The 22727-nt window shown below is 38.8% G+C and overlaps 1 protein-coding gene across 5 annotated transcripts in view; it reads left to right on the top strand.

Moving 5' to 3' along the window:
- Nucleotides 1-22727, top strand: part of ZBTB20 (zinc finger and BTB domain containing 20) — a 913066-nt gene that overhangs the window by 4495 nt on the left and 885844 nt on the right. The window contains exon 2 of one of the 5 annotated variants that reach the window (XM_080655529.1): nucleotides 14857-14944. The exons of the other annotated variants lie outside the window; for them this stretch is intronic. The gene's annotated coding sequence lies outside the window, so the exon portion shown is untranslated. The remainder of the gene's footprint in view (nucleotides 1-14856; nucleotides 14945-22727) is intronic. 5 annotated transcript variants of the gene reach the window in all.

Here is a 22727-nt window from a genome sequence, read left to right as displayed (position 1 = left end):
ATAAATGAAATCTAAAGTGAAGAGTTCTTAAACTGTGGATCCATATAAGAAGACAATTGAGAATTTCAAAAAGAGGTATTCATAGGGCAAAAATTAAAATCTTGACATCAAATTTTTACAGTATTAAGTAAGCATGACTAATTCTATTAATATTCATATTTTTAGGTATATGTAAGTATGTGTACAGTGCATTTTAAGTCAAAATTTGGGGTGTTATTGGCTAGACACAGTTATTTCTTTGCCAGAGACACTAGGCTGTGTGAGGGCTAACCATCTGTCAAGTGATAGAGACAAAGAAAGGTTTAAATTGCTAGTGTAAAATGTCCACAAACTTGTTTTGAATTGTATTGTCATTTTGTTTTGGCCTACTCTGTGTTGAATATGCACTGGGTCAGTCACCCCACTTTGTTTTATGAACAAACTATTCAAGGTCTGGATGAGGTTATTGTCACAGCTGATGTGATCTAGAGGCAAGATAAAATATGTTTTGATTTTGCTTTCATGTAAAGATAAAAAATTCGCAATTGGGCCACCTATTAGCAGTTATACAAATGACTTCAAGCACACGTATTTTCACCCACCAATTCTGAATTTTGGGTGTCTTAATTATTTTGCTTTATATATTCAAGCCTTGTATTTTAAACCCATTCCTGAGCTGGTAGGGGGAAGTAGCAACAGGAATCCAGATTGCCTGTTTTAGGTACAATATGGTGTGATGTGAAATTGAAATAGCAGATTGGTGAGAAACTTTAGTTTCAAACAAATATAAACTAGTTTGCTCAGTGAAGTCATATACAAAACAATAGTCTGTATTGACACGGCAAACTTTTTTATTTTTATTTTTTTTTCAGTAATTTCTACATCATGAGATCACTGTTTCTTTAGGCCAGCAGTCTATTACCAAGGCATTGTATAAGAAAAAGAAGCCCTAATATTTCTGACTGTAATGATATACTTAGTTATGGCAGACTGAGAAATTATTTATAGCAGTGCTAATTATATCAATAAAAATAGCAATATTAATGCTGTGAGTGTCAAAATCCATTTCTGACAGTATGTGGTAAACAGAACTATAGTCAAACAAAGCAGCCAGCCTGTCTCCACTGTTAGCTCATGAATATGTACGTAAGGAAAAATATACACACAGTTTAGAGAATTGGGTGTACTGATTTAATCTTTTTCAATTACTTTTGACTTTTTAAAAGATGTTCTTTATTTCTAATTCACATGATATTAAAACGACTTGGATTTTTAGTTTTGAAATTCTTGGTATCTATTTTACTGTGAGTAGTAAGATTCTAGAGATTTATTTATAGTTAAGTGTGCTAACAATTTAAAAAATAATGCAAGACAAAACAAAAACCATTACTACAATTCACACCCCCCCCCCCACACACACCCACTAAATCTCTGGCTTCCTTTAGATGCTAAAAAGTATCCTTTTCCATGTTTTTCTTAATTTTTATTTAATAAATCTTTATTGTTCAGATTATTACAGTTGTTGCTCTTTTTTCCTCTCCTCCACCCTGTTCACACCCCACCCTCTGCCCTTACCCCCCACGCCCCCACTGTCCTCATCCATAGGTGTACCATTTTTGTCCAATCTCTTCCCACACCCCCCACACCCTCTTCCCCCTGTGAATTGTCAGTCCACTCTCTTTCTATGCCCCCGATTCTAATATATTCACCAGTTTATTCTGTTCATCAGACTTATTATTCACTTGATTTTTAGATTCACTTGTTGATATTTATTTGTTGTCGCTTCGTTGTTCATAATTTTTATCTTTTTTCTTCTTCTTCCTCTTCTTAAAGAATATCCTTCAGCATTTCATATAATATTGGTTTGGCGTTGATGAACTCCTTTAACTTTTTCTTATCTGTGAAGCTCTTTATCTGACCTTCAATTCTAAATGATAGCTTTGCTGGGTAATCTTAGTTGTAGGTTCTTGCTATTCATCACTCTGAATATTTCTTGCCACTCCCATCTGGCCTGCATAGTTTCTGTTGAGAAATCAGCTGATAATCGTATGGGTACTCCCTTGTAGGTAACTAACTTTATCTCTTGCTGATTTTAATATTCTGTCTTTGTCTTTTGTCCTTGGCATTTTAATTATGATGTGTCTTGGTGTGGTCCTCTTTGGATTCCTTTTGTTTGGGGTTCTCTGCGCTTCCTGGACTTGTAAGTCTATTTCTTTCACCAGGTAGGGGAAGTTTTCTGTCATTATTTTTTCAAATAGGTTTTCAGTATCTTGCTCTCTCTGTTCTTCTGGTACCCCCACAATTCGGATGTTGGTATGCTTGAAGTTGTCCCAGAGGCAACTTTTCCGGTTGGGTGTTTTTTGCTTCTTCGTATTTCAAATCTTTGACTTGATTCTTGGGATCCTCTAGTCTGCTGTTGGATCTCTGTATATTATTCTTTATTTCAGTCAGTGTATGCTTAATTTCTAGTTGGTCCTTTTTCATATCCTCGAGGGTCTCACTAAATTTATCGGAGGTTTCTAGAAGATTCTTGAGTAACCTTATAACCGTGGTTTTGAACTCTATATCCAGTTGTTTGCTTTCCTCCATTTCTTTCATTTGTGACCTGTATTTTTTGTCCCCGCATTTTGGCTGCTTCCCTGTGTTGATAGCATGGCTTTGTGTGCTAGGTGTCCTATAGGGCCCAGTGGCTCAGCCTCCCTGATTACCTGAGGTGGACACTCTTGGTGCACCCCTTTATGGGCTGTGTGCACAGTCTTGTAGTTAAGCCTTGATTGCTGTTGGTATCAATGGGAGAAATTGACCTCCAGGCCAACTGGCTGTAAGGATCAGTTGTGTCTATGATGGGAGAACTTTTGTGCTGGAGACACCCTTATGGGGCAAGACTTGCTTTAGTGCGGCTTTGACACTCACTGAGTCTGCCCCCTGTGTGTGTCTCTTATGGATGTGAAGAGTTGTAATCTGGATGGTCTCACTCTGATCACTGGGTACACTGGCTCTTGGATCTCCATGGAGGTGCAAAGTCAACCACTGCCTGAGGCCACCCAGCAGGAGCTACAGAGAGATTTGCAGGTTCCTCCTCTTTTTTGGGGGTTTGGAGGTGCCCAGATGAGGAATACAGCTGTGAAGCAATACAAGCTGCTGTTGAGCCTTGGGTCTTCTTTTGGAGGCTCTGGGTCTCTCTGACCCAGCTGCAGTACGTTTGGTTTCAGATTGCAAAGGGCCAGGCCATTCATATGCAAAAGCATTTGCACACAGCTTGGGTGGGGTTGTAAATTGGGTGGGGTGGGGTCTCAGGGAATCACCAGGGCGGAGCAAACAGCAATGGGTGACCCTCAGCCCTGCCCCGAAGAGGTTCCTAGGTCTCTGTGTCCCACGGCACTGTGCAGGAACAATGATTGCTACAAGCACCTCTGAGAGAAAGCCGTCCTCATGTTCTGGCCTATGCCAGACGGTCCAGTTTCTCCCCGTATGAGTCTGGGTCCCCAGAGTCTCGCCCGGAACTGGAGTTCAGAGCAGTCGGGAGCTTGTATCTCCCTCTCAATTGAAATAGACAACAGCGTACTCAGTTGCCATCCCCTTTCCATGCACGCCTCCATACCTCCACACTTCACTTCCGTACCTCTGCACCTCCTCTGAGTCTCAGTGTGATTTTCTCTTTCCTTCTAGTTGTATAATTTCCACTCAGCCAGCCTTCCCATAGTTCTGGATGATATCTGTTTTGTCTTTTAGTTGTAGTTTTGAAGTGGTTGTGAGAGGCAGCAAGTTCAGGTGTTTACCTATGCCGCCATTTGGTTTCTCGAGCCTTTTCCATGGTTTTGATGTAAGGAAGTGCATATATTTCCTTTGGTGTTTTCATTACTTTTGAATTTATGATATTTTATCCTTTTATTGATTTCAAAGAGGAAAGGTGGAGGAAAGAGAGATAGAAACATCAATGATGAAAGAGAATCATTGATGCCTGTCCCCCACTGGGTATTGAGCCTGAAACTTAGGCATGTGCCCAGACCAGGAATGAAACTATGACTTCTTGGTTCATAGGTCAGTGCTTAACTTTTCAACCCCCCAATATATTATATTTAACTCTCTCATGTTACTGTACATTGTCAAAAGTCTCAGATGTAGAGTTAGGAAAGATTATCCTAGGTCTAGTGCTGCCACTATCCTAGGTCTAGTTGTATGATCTTGGGCATGTCATATAATCTCTTTGGATCTCTCCCTGAGCTTCAACTTCAGGGATCCTTTTAGTTTTAATAATATGAGTATGTTTCTTTCAACAATCAAATATTTTAGTTTCAGATAATGTTAGTGGAAGTGATGGTTAGGGTTCCAGAAAAGAGTATATGTAAAATATTTGACTTTGCTTTTGATTTTTAGTCCTTGATAAAACTTTATTTAAATGATATTTCCTTTAAATATGTCATAGTATTATAAGTACTATATAATATTAAGTATAGGTAGTTAATATTAAGTACTTATAATCTTTTATAATTGGTTATTATAATAAATTTATTAGTTTACATAAGTAAACTTTTGTACCAACCCTTCACCCATTCACTCATGAAGATATGTTGATAATAGAATTTATAAATATGATATTTTTGCATTTCACTCTACCTAAAGATTAACTGGGGAAGGCAGGTAATATTAACTCACAGTCATTTTCTAATTCCATAAAATAGTATAGTTAGATAAATTGATATATTTCTTCCACGTGAAAAGATAAACTTGGTTTTTGTGCCTCTCAAAGCAAAAAGTCAGGAGTCATCTCCATATAGATCTTATAAAATTGGTAATTTTTAACTACTGCTTGATTTTTGATCAGTATAACATACCCATCTGGAGATAGATTTACATAAAAGGGTTGATAAGACATAAAAGAAGTTGACCATTTTGATGAAGAATAGTGGAAAGAATCTGTATTAGAAAAGACTTTACAAATATTTCACTTTTATATAGAAACAAACTGCCACAATTCTCCTGTGCCCACTTGATAGGTCTTTATTTAAATAAACTTCAACGTTTTCATTTAACATTGAAAATAAAAATTCACTCTCAGTTTTGTTTTAATTGACTCATATTCCTTTTGCTGGTAGTGAGAGGCTCAAAACCATCAAATACTTTGCTGTTTCCATTTGTGAATAGGTAATGCGGAGAAAGCTATACTATCTGGATCCCCCACCCCTTTCCTTACATCCACCCACAGCTCTAGATGTTCCTGGCACTGGTCGTAACATTTTTATAAATCACCTCATAGACAGAATATACAGCACACTCTCTAATACAGGGTGGAGAAAAGTAGGTTTACAGTTATGACTTTGTGAAACAGAGTTTATTCTTCCATTATTATTTATTAATTATTGTATTATTTTCCATACTTGCCCTGTATATTAGATAAGGGTAACTTATTCAGGCCTTCTTAATGTCTAGTTGATAGACATGGCAAGAAAATTTAGATCAACGATTCGACACAAAAGGTGATATGAGTGTTTTAATTTGTGCAAATAAAAGAAAAATTATTCTAAGTGATATTTTGAAGGGAAGCTGAGTCCTGGCCAGTTTGGCTCAGTGGAAAGAGTGTTGGCCCTCAGACTGGAGGGTTCTGAGTTCAGTTCCTGTCAAGGGCACCTACCTTGGTTGCAGGCTCAATCCCCAGCTCTGGTTGGGAGTGTATGCTGGAAGCAACCAATCTATGTGTCTCACATTGATGTTTCTCTGTCTCTTTCTCTCCCTTCCACTCCCTCTAAAAATCAATGGAAAAATATCCCCAGGTGAGGATTAATAAAAATCCTATCTAATAAAAGAGTAATATGCAAATTGACCATTACTCCAACACACAAGATGGCTGCCCCCATGTGGACACCAGATGGCTGCTACAAGATGGCCTGCAGGGGAGGCAGTTGGGAGGGACCAGGCCTGCAAGGGAGGGCAGTTGTGGGCGATCAGGCCTGCAGGGGAGGGCAGTTGTGGGTGATCAGGCCAGCAGGGGAGGGCAGTTGGGAGGGACCAGTCCTGCAGGGGAGGACAGTTAGGGGCAATTGGGCCTGCAGGGGAGCAGTTAGGTGTCGATCAGGCTGGCAGGGGAGCAGTTAGGGGGTGATCAGGCTGGCAGGCAGAAGCTGTTAGGGGCAATCAGGCAGCCAGGTAGGTGAGTGGTTGGGAGCCAGCAGTCCTGGATTGTGAGAGGTATGTCCGACTGCCCATTTAACCCCGATCCGGGACATCCCTCGAAAGGTCCCAGATTGGAGAGGGTGCAGACTGGGCTGAGGGATACACACACACACACACACCCTCCCCTCCATGCACGAATTTCGTGCACCGGGCCTCTAGTAATAAATAAAATAGAAGAGAAGCTGAGTTTAGTTTTAGTTAGCTTTATATTCAGCACATGTAATGAGAAATTAATATAGATTCTTTTCTAAAGGCAGTGGTGCAAAAAAGACTAGTAAAAATATTGGTGGGAAGCATAGTGAAAAGAAAATAAATACATTCTGCTCTTGTACTAAACAACAATAATAATAGCAAGAATAGCCAATATTTATTATGAATTTACTCTGTATCAGGCATAGGTTATATCTACATTTTCTCAGTTAATTCCATAATCCCATGAGACAGGTACTTTCATTGTGCCCTTTTAAAAGAGACTCTGTGGCTCAGAAAGCTTAAGTAATTTGTTCAAAGTCACACAGCTAGTGTATAACAGCTGGGAACGCAAACTCAAATTCAACTTTAGAGAACCTAAAGCTTTTAATTACCGTCCCATCATGCTTCTATTCTGGGACCATTTTCACTCATTGCTTGCCCATGTTCGTATTGGTAATTTTATTTTAAGAAAGTTATAGTGGCTTTGGAGAAGGGCACAAAGTGAAAGGTGTAAGTGGGAGAAATGGTTGCTATAGTAGAGTCTGTTTTTAAAATTTAACTCTTCAGTTTAGAATAACAAATGCTGAGAATTTGTCTAAAGGTTTTACAGTGGGTGGACTGGGTACTGCTGCCTGATTTGGTTCAATGAACAACAGTATTTCCTCGGACTGTTAAAGTAGGAGCAATTCAAAGGAATCATTAGATACTGGGAAGATTGGGAAGGTAAAGATAAAAAGAAGTAAATCTAAATAGATTGAGTAACTAAGAACTAGGGATCATACAGGAAAAAAAAAAAAAAAGGTGAAGTAGGACAGAAATACAATATATTAAAAACTGTGGCTGATCCTTCAGACTGTGGAAAGTCCTTACATTTATTTGTTTGTACCCTTACATTTGTTTCAGAAACCAACAGCTGGCTTAAATAGGGACTGCCTACAGTTTGGGATAGACTGCTTGGGTTTTGACACAAAACAAACGTGATTACCAATACTAATTTAGAATTAGTCCGTTACAGAAGAGGGGAAAAAACCAAGCCATGCTTAGAAAAAGGGAGTTACATTTTATTAAGGGCAGGGCCAGAGAAAAATGTGCCTTTCAAATTCTGGGCCCCCCCACATGGACAAACCTTTTCTATTTATACTTTTCCTAGCTCTTTTGTCTCCCAAATTTGGAATGAGACTTCCGGGCCTTCTGGAAAAGAAGGCCTACGTACTGGGAAGGGGTCATGAGACCATATCTCAAGGTCTGGCCTGGTGTTAGCACTGACAACTCTGTCTGGGGCATAGTCCACGGCCTCTCTGGAATGGGAGGAGTCGTATTTTCCTTTTTATTTAAGCAAGCAAGCATTTACAGAAGCTAAAATAGGGTTAAAATTTCAAACAGCAGTTTTTATATAAGATGGTTGCTTCATTACCCACTGGTTTTATGTGCATGAGTCAAATCATTGACTCTTGGGTCATTGTTGGCGAGGGTGTTATATTGATCCTTGAGGACTATAAGCTTGATAGAATTAATTCTCTGCTGAATAAAGTCAGTGGGCCTGTTTAAAAGATAAGGGCCTGGAATGAGGGCCAGGACTAATCTTTAGAGGGTCCAAAGAGTCCTGGACTCTCTATTTTGCCTGGGCTGTCTTAAGCCAGTTGTGATAAAGCCACATTAGGATCCCGTCGACCTTGACTGCTGTGGGGGTGGTCCTTTCCAGGTAGGAGTCAGTCTTTGTGTGGCAAATTTCTTTACCTAAACAGAGTCACCAGGGTGGAAGGATGGACCGGATCAGAAGTTGGTATAGGCAAAGTACCTTGGACATGCTTCTGGACTGCTTTCTGGGTAGATTGTAAAGCCTGTAAGAACTTGAGTAAAGATTGGTTATGGATTTCAGCTTTTCTAGATTGAGTTTCCATGTAAGCTGGTGAGGTGGGTAGGTCAGGGTTTGGAAGAGTCACTAGAATCTATAGAAGCCCCACTGGTTTTAGGGCAGCCTCCCGGGCTGCTTCATCTGCAGCCTTGCTCCCTCTTGCTTCTGGTAGTCCCCTTGTCTCACACAGGTAGAGATGGAAAGACTTAATTACATCTGGTAGTGCTAGTTGACCCATCGTCCTTCCTCTGCTCATATCTGTCTAACTGCCTAATATATTACCTCAAGGATCCTGCCTCTGAGTTCTTTTAGGGAAAATGGACGTTGGTGGGCTCTTCTAGCTACTTCCTGCTGAGGCGGGTCAGAGGTTTCTCTCAGAGCCAAGAGATCCTTGCTGTCTGTCAGAGGGACAGTGAGGCCTGGGCACAGAAGAAGGTAGGCTTGTGACCTGGCGGAGACAAACTGTAACAATGGTCTGGTGGAAGGGAAAGAAAACCTTTCAGTTTTAATAACTTCTATTGAAATAGAATTTTTCTCCCCAAAATTACCCCCATGTTTATCAAAAGAGCCAAATCAAGACTAATTTATCTATTGTATTTAATTTGGCCTGATTGTTTGCATAAACATAACAAGAATGGTAACTGACTACCTTTGCCGGAATTTCATGATTGAATCTTAATGTGCCCCGTAGGGCCAGGAAACCAAGCCATCCAGCTGCTGTCAGGCCTGTCTGTAGTATCTGCTGAGTTAGGTGAAGTCCTCACCTGTAGTGTCTCTACCCGTGCCCGTGCCCTAGGTTTCAAGGCCCATCTCAGCCCTCCTACTCGTCACGGCTCAGAGTGCGTGGGGGTCCCGCAGGGACGCAGAGGTGCCCTTATTGCTCCCCTTGTACTCTGACCAACCACCAGTGATGGTAGGGTATGGGTCTGATGCTCTAGCACCAGCTATTTTCAGGGCTACCAAGCAGGATACCAGACTTTCCCCATGGCACTCTTATTGGCTTCAAGTCTTCAGAGTTCAGGCAGGGCTCTTTAAAACATGACACTCTAGTCAGAGTTTCTGGTTAATAAAACCACTATTGGAAACCGGTGTTATTGAATTTATGCAAAGAAATGTATTGCCATGATTTATTTATTAAGTATTGCCAAATTTCAGAGGAATTGTATAGTAGAAAAATATACTGACCTGCTTTAAGATAGAATTTTCCTTGGCAGTCCTTTTTATGGACTTTTCAAAGTAATATTTTCTGAATGTATTATAACAAACAGTAACTGTTAGATTTCTTTTATCAGTCCCTCCCTAAGTACTTTGGCATAACTATTTACCCTCTGTTTAGGGTGGCAGAATATAAATTATTTACTCTTCCTGGCTTACTGGCCTGTATTATTTGATTTCCTTTCAACATTTCTCTTCTCCTTCTTATTACATACACAACCTTTATAAATTTTCACTTCCAAATTAGCCTTCAAACTTTCTTTTTATGTCCTTTAAAAAGACCTTCTACTCAGAATTCTTATTCTTTGAAACCTCAATCCTTTAATGATTCCTAAAAAGTAAACAGCCAGAATTTCTTAGATTAACATTTATGACTTAGACCTTCTGTGATAAAACTAAGAGTAGGTAAAAATATTTCTTTTTGAGTTTTAAGTTCCTTTGCTGAATATTCTACCACCACTCAAGAAGTACCCAGTAACCCTGCCCTGCCAGGCTCGGACAATGAGATTTTCTTTATGTGTATTGGAAGGGTTAAAAAGAAGAAAATGGGGCAGAGGAAGATCCACTGTGTTTTGCAGAAAGCCTCGAGTCTAGCATTGTTCAGATAAGCAAAAATCAACAAAAACTTATCTCTCCTTGCTCTCCCCTCCGACGCCCCCCCTTTTCTGCATTAACCATTTACTCTGTCCTTAGCAGAGCGGTCTGAGATCCTGTATAACCAGGCTTTTTACACTTAAGGAATAGCTGCTCTCCCTCCCAGATTTTCCTTCTTTACTCCAAGGCCCCAGAAGATCTCAAATCCTCCTCCTCCTTCACCACTTCTGATATCTCCAGCCATCCCCCTGTCCCGCAGCCTAGGGCTACTCTATCTCAGCAGGCTGAGAGTGAATTCCACTGCCTCTACCCTTTCTCACACCTGCTCCGGAGCAGTTTTCAACTCTCTTCCTCCTCCAGAGAGAGACCCACTGTAAATCTATCAGGAAGGGTAGGCAGGTCGCAGTTCTCGGGACCACATGATTCTCTGTTTGCTCGCAGGGCTGAAAAAGGCAGCCTACAAAGCAGTTAATTATGACTAATCTTAACCCAACAAGCCTTTGTTTAAACTTCTCTGGATTGGCAACCTTCACAAATTTTATACCTTTAAATTAACCCTAGAATTCCAAAATTTTAAACTAACACAGCAAAATTATAAATCAAGGAAAAGCAATTAAAAGTTCTTTACTGTCTTCCCCCTAAAGCAGGTTTTGCACTGTCTTTCACACATACTCTCACACTTACATTTATACACCAGACAGTCTGAGTTTTTGACTTCCACCAGATATTTACTCAGAGTTTAAACAGTCCACCTGATTCCTGATTAATTGCCTGAGGAAGTCCTTGACTTCCAGGGAGGTGATCAAACTCCCCCTTCCACTCACTCAGAGTGGGCCTGACTGATAGGGCCCCTACCTCACTGATTCTGTTGACAGGTCCAGAAGTGTCCGTCCACTCTCTCCAGATGCCCGGCCGGGTCCTAGGCTGAGGTCCGGGAGTGCCCAGAGTCCCCTGGTTCAATTCTGCTAAATCAGCAGAGCGGTGCCTCCCAGAGGCCTGTCCGGCTCCCCTGAGCCCCAAACCCGGTCCACTCACCGGATACCAAAAGACCAGCATGTTTGGCCTTCTCCCCGGTCAGGGAACCATTATGTTACAGAAGACTGGAAAAAAACCAAGCCATGCTTAGAAAAAGGGAGTTACATTTTATTAAGAGCAGGGCCAGAGAAAAATGTGCCTTTCAAATTCTGGGCCCCCCCACATGGAGTAAACGTTTTCTATTTATACTTTTCCTAGCTCTTTTGTCTCCCAAATTTGGAATGAGACTTCCGGGCCTTCTGGGAAAGAAGGCCTACATGCTGGGAAGGGGCCATGAGACCATATCTCAAGGCCTGGCCTGGTGTCAGCACTGACAACTCTGTCTGGGGCATAGTCCACGGCCTCTCTGGAATGGGAGGAGTCGTATTTTCCTTTTTATTTAAGCAAGCAAGCATTTACAGAAGCTAAAATAGCAGGGTTAAAATTTCAAACAGCAGTTTTTATATAAGATGGATGCTTCAAGTCAATAAGTTTAGGTGCATTACAAAGAAATGCAATTTAGTACAAAAAATGTGTGTGGTAAACCTGATAATGGTTGTTATATATAAGTGCCTACTGTGTGCCCCACTCCATTATGAGATCACTTTTTTGGGGAAATTTTTAAGTTGCTATTTGCTGTTCATTTGCCAATTATAAGAAAACACTTGTTAGCTTTTCTAGGGATTTGATAGGTGAAATAAATAGTACTTTAATTTTATTTAATTTCATTATGCAGTTTAACTTTTTATCTCCTCCTTAACACATTCATTGAGTTTTAAACCAGGCTGCACCAGGTTTAAGGTGGAATAGAGTCTATTTCTCTTATATAACTTAAACTTTTCCTTAATTTGTCACCATATTGAAAGAAAGGTTTATTTTTATGTGATAGGATAAATACATTTCTATCAGAGTTATAGGCTCAAATCATCAGCCCAAGTAAAGTCAATTTATATGAGTTTGGATTATATTTAGGATAGCCAGCATGAATTAATGGAAAGGGAATTATAGAAACTTCAAAATGAATTTTTATTTCAAATAATTTTAATGACATCAAATCAAGCATAAACTGATATGTATTCCAGGCATACATATTAACTCACCCTTTTATATAAGGTATTGTAGACTTCAAAAGTTTTTAAGAGTTAATATTCATTGTTGATATATATATATATATATATATATATATATATATATATGCATATATATGAGTTGGATCATCTGAGTGGAATAAAAGAAGAAAGTGTTTATACCATCACTTTTGTGACTTTACTTTTCCTTATGACAATATTTTTTATTTTTTCAGACTTATTTTAGTGCATTAGGAAATATGGTGCAATAATCGTTTTGTATGTTTCAAATGGATGCATCATTCAGAAAATATACTGTGCCCTTACCAGTTTGGCTCAGTGGATAGAGCATTGGCCTGCGGACTCAAGAGTCCCAGGTTCGATTCCGGTCAAGGGCATGTACCTTGGTTGCGGGCACATCCCCAGTAGGGGGTGTGCAAGAGGCAGCTGATCGATGTTTCTCTCTCATTGATGTTTCTAACTCTCTATCCCTCTTCCTTCCTCTCTGTAACAAATCAATAAAATATATTTTTTTAAAAAAAGAAAAATATACTGTGAATTTAGAAAGGAGATCAGTGTTCAGTTTATGCATGATACCTTTTCCCTTTAAGTTCATTGTCATTGGAACTTTTTTGTTGTTGTTCTTTTGACATCTTATAGTACCTAGTCTTTTAAACAGCTATGTTGTTTGCACCTGACCCATAGAGAAATAACTTTGAAAACTAGTGCTTTCAGTAATTTTTCTTGTTCTAGTGAAGGGCTGAGAACAAGGCAGTACTATGTCCAGGGGTAATTTGAACTGAAAAACAGTATGGAAAATAATGAGCAGAAGTCCAAACCGTTCTGATTCAGATATTCTACATTATGGTCTCAACATTTGTTATAAAATGAATTGCCAAAGTGTATAAAAGCCAAAAATAAAGGGTGTTTTTCCCCTCTAATTTTCTTTTATGCGTACCTCTGCTTCTGTCTATTATTTGTGTAATGTTGAGTTTTACTTTGCAAAAATGGGTGCATCCAGTGTAAAGTGATTTGATTCGGTTTGGGTTTGGTGTTTTATATGAAGTTTAACTCTTGACTCAAATTCTTTGACATTCATCACTCAGGAAAAGTAGCATTTAGAACTGCAGTTCCTTAAGGGCAGATTCCATGTTTTATTATCTTTAAAGCCTTAGTGCTTAGCATAGTATCTGGCACACTGGAGGGATTCAGTGTTGATCAGGCTCTTTTGTAATTGTTAAAGGAAGATTTCTTTGATCTTTGCTTACCAGGTTTCCCATTCCCTCATTTTCTTTTGACTGGCTCAAATTTAGCATTGTTATCATTATTACCTATTATAGGCTTTCACTGTACTTCTCTCAGTTCCAAACATTTTTACAGATGCTTATGATTTTTTCTCTTTTTATTTAATGAAATTCTATCATCACAGAGGTTCCAATAAAAAATTGTATTTACCATGACTCAGAAAACAAATATATCAGATATCACCCATCAGTGGTAAAACAAATCTACTACAATCAATTCAGGATATTGTGTTGAATAGAGTACACAGAATTACACTACCTAGTGATTCAAGGATGAAACCCAAATTTCATATCCTATATGATTCTTATCTGGATAATAGGACAAACAACCCATAGTATTTTTTACACTTAATAGATGGCAATTGAGATTTGAAACATTCTGTATGATCTTTCTAATTCTTAACAAAAATAAAATTCATAAAATTTCATACAACTAAAAGAGTTTTTGCTTATTTTAATTTATTATCTAAGTTGTTTAGAAGTTTAGTCTGGTGAAACATTTTAATATTGGGTGATATTATATCCTTAGCTCTTTTAGGAAGCGAAAAATGTAATTGGCTGTGAACAACGTGGAGGGTGATGTCATGTAAACCACCATGTAGAATGTATGTTTAATTCTATATAGTGGCTGACATTCTTTTTCATAATTATAAGACTTGCTAGTTAGACATTGGGAAAATTATCTGATTGGCTAAGGTCATAATTTGTCTTTTTACTAACTGAAGCTACAGTAAATTGATTTGAAGTTGTTCCCAAACAAAAGATAATTATGTCCTGAAAATTAAAACTGGGATTGCGTTGAAGCTTACTACAAGTGATTAATAGCTGTAGTATGTTTTGGGATCTGTACCTAAGCATAAAGAGAACATACCATTTTCATATATTCAGGGATATGTTTTCTGAGAAAAAATATTGATTCTTGGGAATAATTATAATGAAGTTGCAGACTCATATACCTCCCTTTCTTAACATTTTTAAAATTAAGGATTCTGAAAACCAGATGACCTTTGTATGGCTACCTTCCCCTTCATTTTCAATTTCTGGCTGCTTTTCTGAATCAAATCGCTGCTGAGATCTGTGAACAATTGTCACGATACCCTGGGCAGGAAAACACCGCTTTGAAACTTTTTTCTACTTTTCAGTTGGGCAAGCAACTAGAGAACACTACTAGAGTCAAAAGGTAAAGATCAGAAAACAGGAGATATTGGGAAGAAGAGCTTGGGCTTCAGAAGTCTGTGAACCACCGTGGGAGAAGATCAGTAATCACATATTTTAAGTTTCTAAGTCTCCTCAGCTAGCTGAAAAGCCAAAGTAGCTAAATATGCTAGCTGAGTTTTCTCTGTTTCTGAGGATGCAAAGAAGTAACAAGAGAGGACAACAGAGATTCTCCTCCTAATGCCTTGGCAGGGAACGGACTGGCTGTCTCCCTTTTCTTTTCACTAAGTGTGATACTTTTGCCATTTAGGATACTCCAACAACCAGACCTGCGTTGTCAATGAGAAAATAACAGTCCATTGAAGGGGACCAAGTAGTGGAGGAGAGAGGAAGATCAGGTAGGAAAATCAGAGTAGACACTGCAACTAGTGTTATTGGCAAAATAAATGAAACCTGAGTTTGAAAAAAAGCATTTGGGGAAATTCAAATATAGAACAAAAAGAATTTTAGGTACTAAGAAAAATATATCAGCTAAACAACTCAGTGGAAAAATCAAAGGAGAACACTGTTGAAACATGAATCAGTGAACTGAAAGAACAAGTGCAAGAAATAAATCAAAGCACATAGAACAAAAACATGATGAAAATCTTGCATAAAAGGGATGAGTCTTGAAGGATGGATGGATTAGAAGTCAAAACGTGAATAATAGGAGTTACAGAGGGAGAAATAAAAACGGGAGAAGTATAATTTAATAAGAGAAAATTTCTGAGATTCAGAAAGATCAGAGTCTGGATTGAAAGGCTTTGCTGATTTTTAAATTTCAGGCCAAATAAACTTTTCTACAGATGATTTATAATTTGAGATCAAATCAAACTCTAGGTCATACCCATGTCAAGGTTGACATGCAGCTTATATCCTTTGATAAAACTTAGGTGGTATATTTCAGTTTGTTCACTGTTTATTTTCTTTGGTTGGTACCTTCTGTATCAGTTGTTAAATATTTCTAACTAGAAGCCTGGTGCACAAAATACATCTTAGGTACTGTAATGATTTTAACAAGGTAACAGTATAGAAATGAAAACATTTAATAATATTTAAGAATATAACTAGAAATCAGCATATAATACGATTTTAGACTAACCCCTTGACTTCTGTGTCTCAGAATCTTAATCTTTAAAAGTATATTTTTCTCATTTATTTCACACAATTCTTTGTGAGGGTCAAGTGAAATAACAAGTGTCTAAGTCAGCCGTGGGCAAACTATGGCCCGCGGGCTGGATCCGGCTGTTTTATCCGGTTCTCTTGCTCTCCCCTCCGCTCCTTTACTTTGAATTTATATTAGTTCACACAAACACTCCATCCATGCTTTTGTTCCGGCCCTCCGGTCCAGTTTAAGAACCCATTGTGGCCCTCGAGTCAAAAAGTTTGACCACCGCTGGTATAAGTGCTTTGAAAAACATAATACTTTGTGCAAAGAATGATGATAATGAAAATCTGAAGGCAATCATGTTTTACATTTAATGGTCATGTATTTTTTTATATATATTTATATATTTCAAGTTGCATGTTTGATATTAAGCCTCTTCACATTTTATAATAGAACATATTACTGATGAAGGTATCAAAGCTTCAAAAAGACAAAACAGTGGGATCCATGGAAGGTGTAAATACATTTAATTGCTCAAAATCCAAGATGAGTCTGTAGAAATGTATATTTTCCTGGTCATTGAGGGGAATTTCTTATTCAGGTATATCTCCTGATGATCCTTTGTTCCATAGAGATATTAATGTTTTATGTGAAATCTGGGCTTTTATCACAACTGGATAAAATGATAATGTTGAATTTTGTTTTGACTTACTAAATGGCCTTGGACAGCTAAGCACAGCTGTGAAATCTGTTATTATATTTCATTAGAAATTCTCCTTGTAATTTGTAGCTTCAGTTAATAGTGACTGTAGCCTGAATACTTTAGTAAAATTTTTATTGTCTTTTGGTAACCAGACACCAAATTTGCCATTGGGTAATTTGGGGTGGTGGTGCTAATATAGGGAAATACCTACTTTAGATTATTGGTTAAAAACAACACTACAGAAGAGTTAAAACGTTTACATTCTTTTATTATAGTCTTCATACACTAAAGTCTATACTGTATTATTAAATACTCGCAGCCTCGGCTTTGTCCGGAAGGTTTTCCGGAAGGACGTCTGGTCTAATTAGCATATTATGTTTTTATTATTTATAAATGCCTAGATTTTGGTTTGGAGAATGGATGAATGTGTTTCTCTAAGTGTTAAATCAATTATTATATCTGACTCTTTTCAAGGATACATCCTCATTCTCTCTATATCTATCTATTCATCTATCTATCTTCTCATTTAAAAAATTTCTTTCCCCAGTAATTTTGTTTTTACTTTCTCCATAAATATTCTTGCAACTTCATTAGTCTGATTTTCTTCAGCTTCTTTACTATTCCTCCAGTAAGGGAGACAATGTTATAAGAAAACTGAAAAGATAGATCTTAAAAAAGATTATTTCTCTGCATTTCTTTCAATAGACATTATCCAAGGGTACCAGAAAAACTACCTGAATTGATTATCTTTGATATTATATGTTTCACATAATGAAATCATTTGGTCAGGCATATTTGCACTTATTTGTGTATTGATTATCTTTATTAAGTATTAAATTAATAGCAATATTGAAAGATATATCTTTTTAATATATCTCTTCACTCTTGCTTAGCAATACTAGTGTTACTAGAGCAGTAGAAGGACTTTTCAGAATATACTGTATGCATTCTTGAATGTATGTCATTGCAAGACATCTTTTAATTCTGTTCTTTTTCTGCCTCCTTTCAAGAAAATTTCTCCTCTCGAATGATTGCTCTCCCAAATGGAAGTTGCAGTTTCATAGAGAACAGCAAGGGAATCTTCAAGTAATCTGTTTATTCTGATCCTCAAGAAACCTAAGTGATAAGTGATATTCCCTTAATTATTAATATTCTCTAAGTCTCTTGTAACTCAGGAAAAATTTCTTTCACTTCAAAGTAAACCTTGAATCCCAGAATCTTTCATCAGTATCTTCAGCTTCACTTTGGAATGGGCTGAAACCAAATCATTATTTCTTAATACTGTAGTAAACTTTCCAAAATAATGGCACCAGTCATCCCATTCAGTGATCAGGTCAGTTTATTTAGTTTATCCTCCAAGTCTTGAGACATGGATGCTCAGTTGTTTTTTTTAAACTAAGTTTTAACTTGACTGAATAAAAATGTTTACCTGTTCCATTTACTATCTTTTATTTCATTCTTCTTTCATTTGTTATTTTTCATAAAAAATCATGATTGTATATGTGACATAGCATCAGGTCTCAGGTCATATTTGATCTTTTATTTTCTCAGTTGTCCAGAGCTTGTGTAGTGGCATATTTATCAGAGGATTGGCAAGTATCCTGCATAATGTGTCCAGTAGAGACAGTCTTTGACAATTTAATCTGCCTCCATTCTTAATCCTTTGTGTTTCTAGAATACTTGCTTCTTTTGTTTCCCATTGTCTGTGTCTACTTTGATTTTTAAAATAAAATATATAATCAGATAGTAAATATGTTTTATTAATAATTCATATTGAAACATATTAAATGATTAATCTGCTATTCTAGGTATTTGTTAAATTATGTGAAAGGCAAAGTTAAGAAGAAAGAAGTTTCTGTGGGATGGAATGAAAATAGATGCCCATAAAAATATTAAAATAATGTGGCAAATAGTTGATTTATGAGACTCCAGTTATTTATTACAGGTGAAGATATCTTAGGGGGATATAGATTTGAGAATGTAGAGGAAAGAACTTTCACTAACCTGCAATAGGAAGAGGTGTATGATGACACAGCCCACAGAACTAGCTTGTGACAGATCATTGGAAAGGAACAAGAGTTGGAAATTTATGGAAAACCATGCATGTTTTTCATAGTAATTGGAGTTTTGAGGTAAATTACCAGGCCCTGACTTTTTTTTTTAATCCTCACTTGAGGATAGTGTGTGTGTGTGTGTTTTATTGATTTTAGAGATGGGGGGGATAAAAACATCAATGTGAGAGAGAAACATTGATTGATTGCCTTTGGTACATACCTGACTGGGGATCAAACCCAAAACCTAAGTATGTAGAACCCGCAATCTTTTGGTGTATGGGTCAGTGTTCGAAACAACTGAATGGCCTGACCAGGGCGACCCTGACTTTTTAGTTGATACATTTTTGCCTCAAGAGTGGATGTTTGATATTGGAAATTAGTATCTAGAGAAGGTAGAACTTGGAGTAGTTGGAAAGTGAGCTAGCTATGTGAATGTAGGCTTATGGAAAGGTGATTGTCTAGGGGATGGGCACTGAGGTACTTAAAATGGGATATACCCTGCAAGGGATGGGAATATATTAGTCAGAATGTATAGCAATTGTAGGGATGTGTGGTCATAAAGAACAAAGAATAGGATGTGTGTAGACGATCTTTATAGACACTCATTAGAAAAGCAAGAGATTAGACTTTAGGAGAAGCAGGGCACATAAAGGCATTATGGGTTTGTGGCATCTTTTGAATGAATTAAAACCTGTGGAGAACCAAGGCTCTCCTCAGAAGTATGGGATTGTACAGAGATATAATTTCACTGGTTTTGCATGAAATATAGGAAGGAATAATTTTGATTGAGGACTTCTTTTTAACATTGAAGGGAAAATGGAGAGCAGTAGACAACAATATACTAACATTTTGCTAATGAAAATAGAGGAGAGAATTAGACAATCTCTGTTCTTTGGATTTGCAATCTAAATGCATAGCCTGCTTACACAGACAAAGTGTGGTGAAGGCCAGGTGTGGGGCTAGGTGGATGTGGGCCAAGTAGGGGGGATATCTGTAAAAGTGTCAACAATCTCTGTAATAAAGAAGGAATATGCTAATTGGTCCTAATGGTGTCCCAGTGATGACTGGTGACCAGTCAACAGGCAGGAGCTGCTGGGCGGGGACGGGGGTGGGGATTTCTGCCCCCAGCACTAACCTCACACTGCCCCATGGCCCGCCGCTGCCAGGCCCCCTCCGCTAGGGTCGGGCACACCTCTCCTCCCTACAACTCCAGACCCGGGTGGAGGCAGGCCTGAGCAGCCCCCCAGGGTCAGACCCATCCCGCCCCCCCACCACAGCATGTCTGCAACAGAAGCTACTGAAACTCGCGGGGGGCCGGCAGGTAAACCTGCCCTCCTAGCCTTCCTGGTCCAGCCCTGGCCCAGCCCCATCCCGCTCCAGGAGATCGGAGCCCCGCCCTGAGCACTTACAGCTGTGAAACGGCCACATTTAAAGAATGGCGCCAAGAAGGGAGGTTTGACAGTTACTTCCCCTTTGGCCTTGCCGCCCCCCTTGAGCCCCCTGCTGCCCCTCCCCTCCACCAGCACCTCCAGGGACGACCACCACTACAGGGCTGCTGGCCATAGCCTGCCCCTCCGAGGTCTGCCGAACCCTCTGCAAAGCTTCGATACCTACAGTCCCAGGAAACAATCGTGCCCTCCTCCCCTAATCAGCACCTGCTACCTGTGAGGGTACCTGTGGGCAGTTGGGGGTGAGAAGGCCAGTAGGGGGGGCAGTTGGGGTGATCAGGCTGGCAGTGGGGGGCAGTTGGGGGTGATCAGGCTGGAATGGGGGGCAACTGGGGGCGATCAGGCTGGCAGGCAGAGTGGTTACAGGCGATCAGCCAGGCAGGCAGGCAGGCAGGTGAGCGGTTAGGAGCCAGCAGTCCCGGATTGCGACTGCTGGTTTGGGCCCAATCCCACAGGTTGTCTATGGCAGTCGGACATCCCCCGAGGGGTCCCAGATTAGAGAGGGTGCAGGCCAGGCTGAGGGACACCCCCCTGCACAAATTTTGTGCACTGGGCCACTAGTTTTTTAAAAAGTCAATTGGGAGGGCCCAGATTTGAGGGGAAAAAAACCACATTTATCTTGAGATTTAGATTCATGCTTTAAAACTTCAGTAGGGCCTTGCGATTTTGTAATTTAAACTCCCTTCTCCCCATCACCTCCCATCTCTACCTAGTTTTTGCTTTTTGTTTCATGATTAAAATTGAGACAGTTTAGCATGATATTGTTCACATTTTCTTTTCAATGATGATGTTTTAGATATGCTTATATTTGCCACATAGCCATCTTCTAATAGTCTCTACCTTCAACATTTAGACAGGAAGCTAAATTGAGATTCTAAATGCTCAGAAGAATCCTCCAAGGTTTAGGGATAAAGTAGTTTCATTAAGATTATAAGAAAGGCCCTAACTGGTTTGGCTCAGTGGATAGAGTGTTGGCCTGCAGACTAAAGGGTCCCAGGTTGGATTCCGGTCAAGGGCATGTACCTTGGTTGTGGGCACATCCCCAATAGGGGGTGTGCAGGAGGCAGCTGATCGATGTTTCTCTCTCGTCAATGTTTCTAACTCTATCCCTCTCCCTTCCTCTCTGTAAAAATCAATAAAATATATTAAAAAAAAAAGATTACAAGAAAGACCATTGGTCTTGACAAAGTTGCTTTATATTCTAATTTAAACTTTCAAAATAAAAAAAATGGGAACATTCTCAAATACATGAGACTTCATAGGAAATAAGCAATTTTATTTATACTGTAAAAATAAACTTTGAGCTGTAAAAATAAACTGATACTTAGTGATACTAAAATTTTGTGAATAGTGCAAACTGTTCTTTCTTTAGGTGCTTATTCGACTATGGTTGGTTGGTGACTATGTGAATTTAAAGATAATGAAAGTAATACCAATATTCCTCAAACGTAAGCCAATGTTTAGAAACTATAACCTCAATGAAGCTTTACAATCTTTATTGTCCCACTTCTGGTCAAAATAAAAAAAGTTGGAAGATAATTCTTTAAAATGCCTTCCTTCACAATATAGACAGTAGTTCTATTTGTTGTCAAATAACATATCTAGACTATCCTCCTAACACACATTTACTTTATTATTCCTGCCTCTTACATTTATTTGCCTCATAGTCTAGAATCTTTCTGGTTCAAGTATCAGTTGATAACAGACTGAAAATATTGCTCCCATCCTTTCTTTTCCCTTTTCCCAAAGACGATTCTATTCTTCATCTTAAATCAGTTCAGTCATCCAAAAAAAGGGTGGTGGTGGCAATAGGTAAAGTATGAAAAGTAAAATGTTGTGAATTATTGAAATTGGATAATGGATATAAGATAACACATTCATTACACACTATTTTTGTATGCTTGAGAATTTTTGTAATAAAATTATTTTTAAATTGTAGTCAGAAAAATAAAATGAAATAAATTAGCCCAATAGATGGATTTGTTGCCCAGTTGTAACTTGATATGAATTCACGGAATTTCAGGGTACAGACTTGAAAGTTGGCCTTATCTCAACAGGTCATAATTTTTTACTAGAGGTCCGGTGCACAAATTTGTGCATGCGTGGGGTTTGGCCGGCCTGCCCTGATGGGGACCCATCTGGCTGGGCTGGCAGGGGGTGAGGGGCCGCGGGTGGTTGGCCAGCCAGCCCCACCCCTGATTGAGATGTTGGGGGCTGATCAGTGGCCAGACCAACCGGGGCGCGGGGGCGGGGGTGAACAGGGCCCGGATCAGGCTGATTGGCTGTCGCAGTGCCTGTCATAGCCACTGGTTGTTCTGGTCGTTCTGCCGTTCTGGTTGCTGGGCTTTTATATATCTAGATCATTTAGTGCTTTATGTTATTTTATGTTATTTAGTCCAGGCTTTAAAGCACTTTGAATTACTACCTCAAAGGCAAAAGCTCAGGTCTAAAACTACCAAACAGAAGCCTGTTGTCACTTTCATCCCTTTTCAAATCACTATTTCTCTTTTGGTTAAAGCCATTTTGAAATTGTAACTGTTCCTTGCCATGCTGGCTAGAATACTTGATTCTGACTCAAAGATCTCCCATTTTGTCACTTTCTTGTTTTTTTATTTTTATTTTAAAATTTTCAGTGTACTTACTACCTGGAATCAAATATATTCTGTTGTGACAATCTGTTATAGTGGAAAGAGCACTAAATTGGGTGTGACGAGTTTTTAATTGCAGCTTTCCAATAAGCTAGCTTGATGACCCTGGACAATTATTCTTTAAAACCTTCTAATTTGAAATTATTTTCAATTTTTCTTTTGGGAATTTTAACCATTTAAA

The sequence above is a fragment of the Plecotus auritus genome, assembly GCF_963455305.1.
Source record: "Plecotus auritus genome assembly, chromosome: 2".
NCBI lineage: Eukaryota > Metazoa > Chordata > Mammalia > Chiroptera > Vespertilionidae > Plecotus > Plecotus auritus.
Note: the sequence above shows the minus strand (reverse complement) of the source record. Positions and strands in the feature narration are given on the sequence as shown.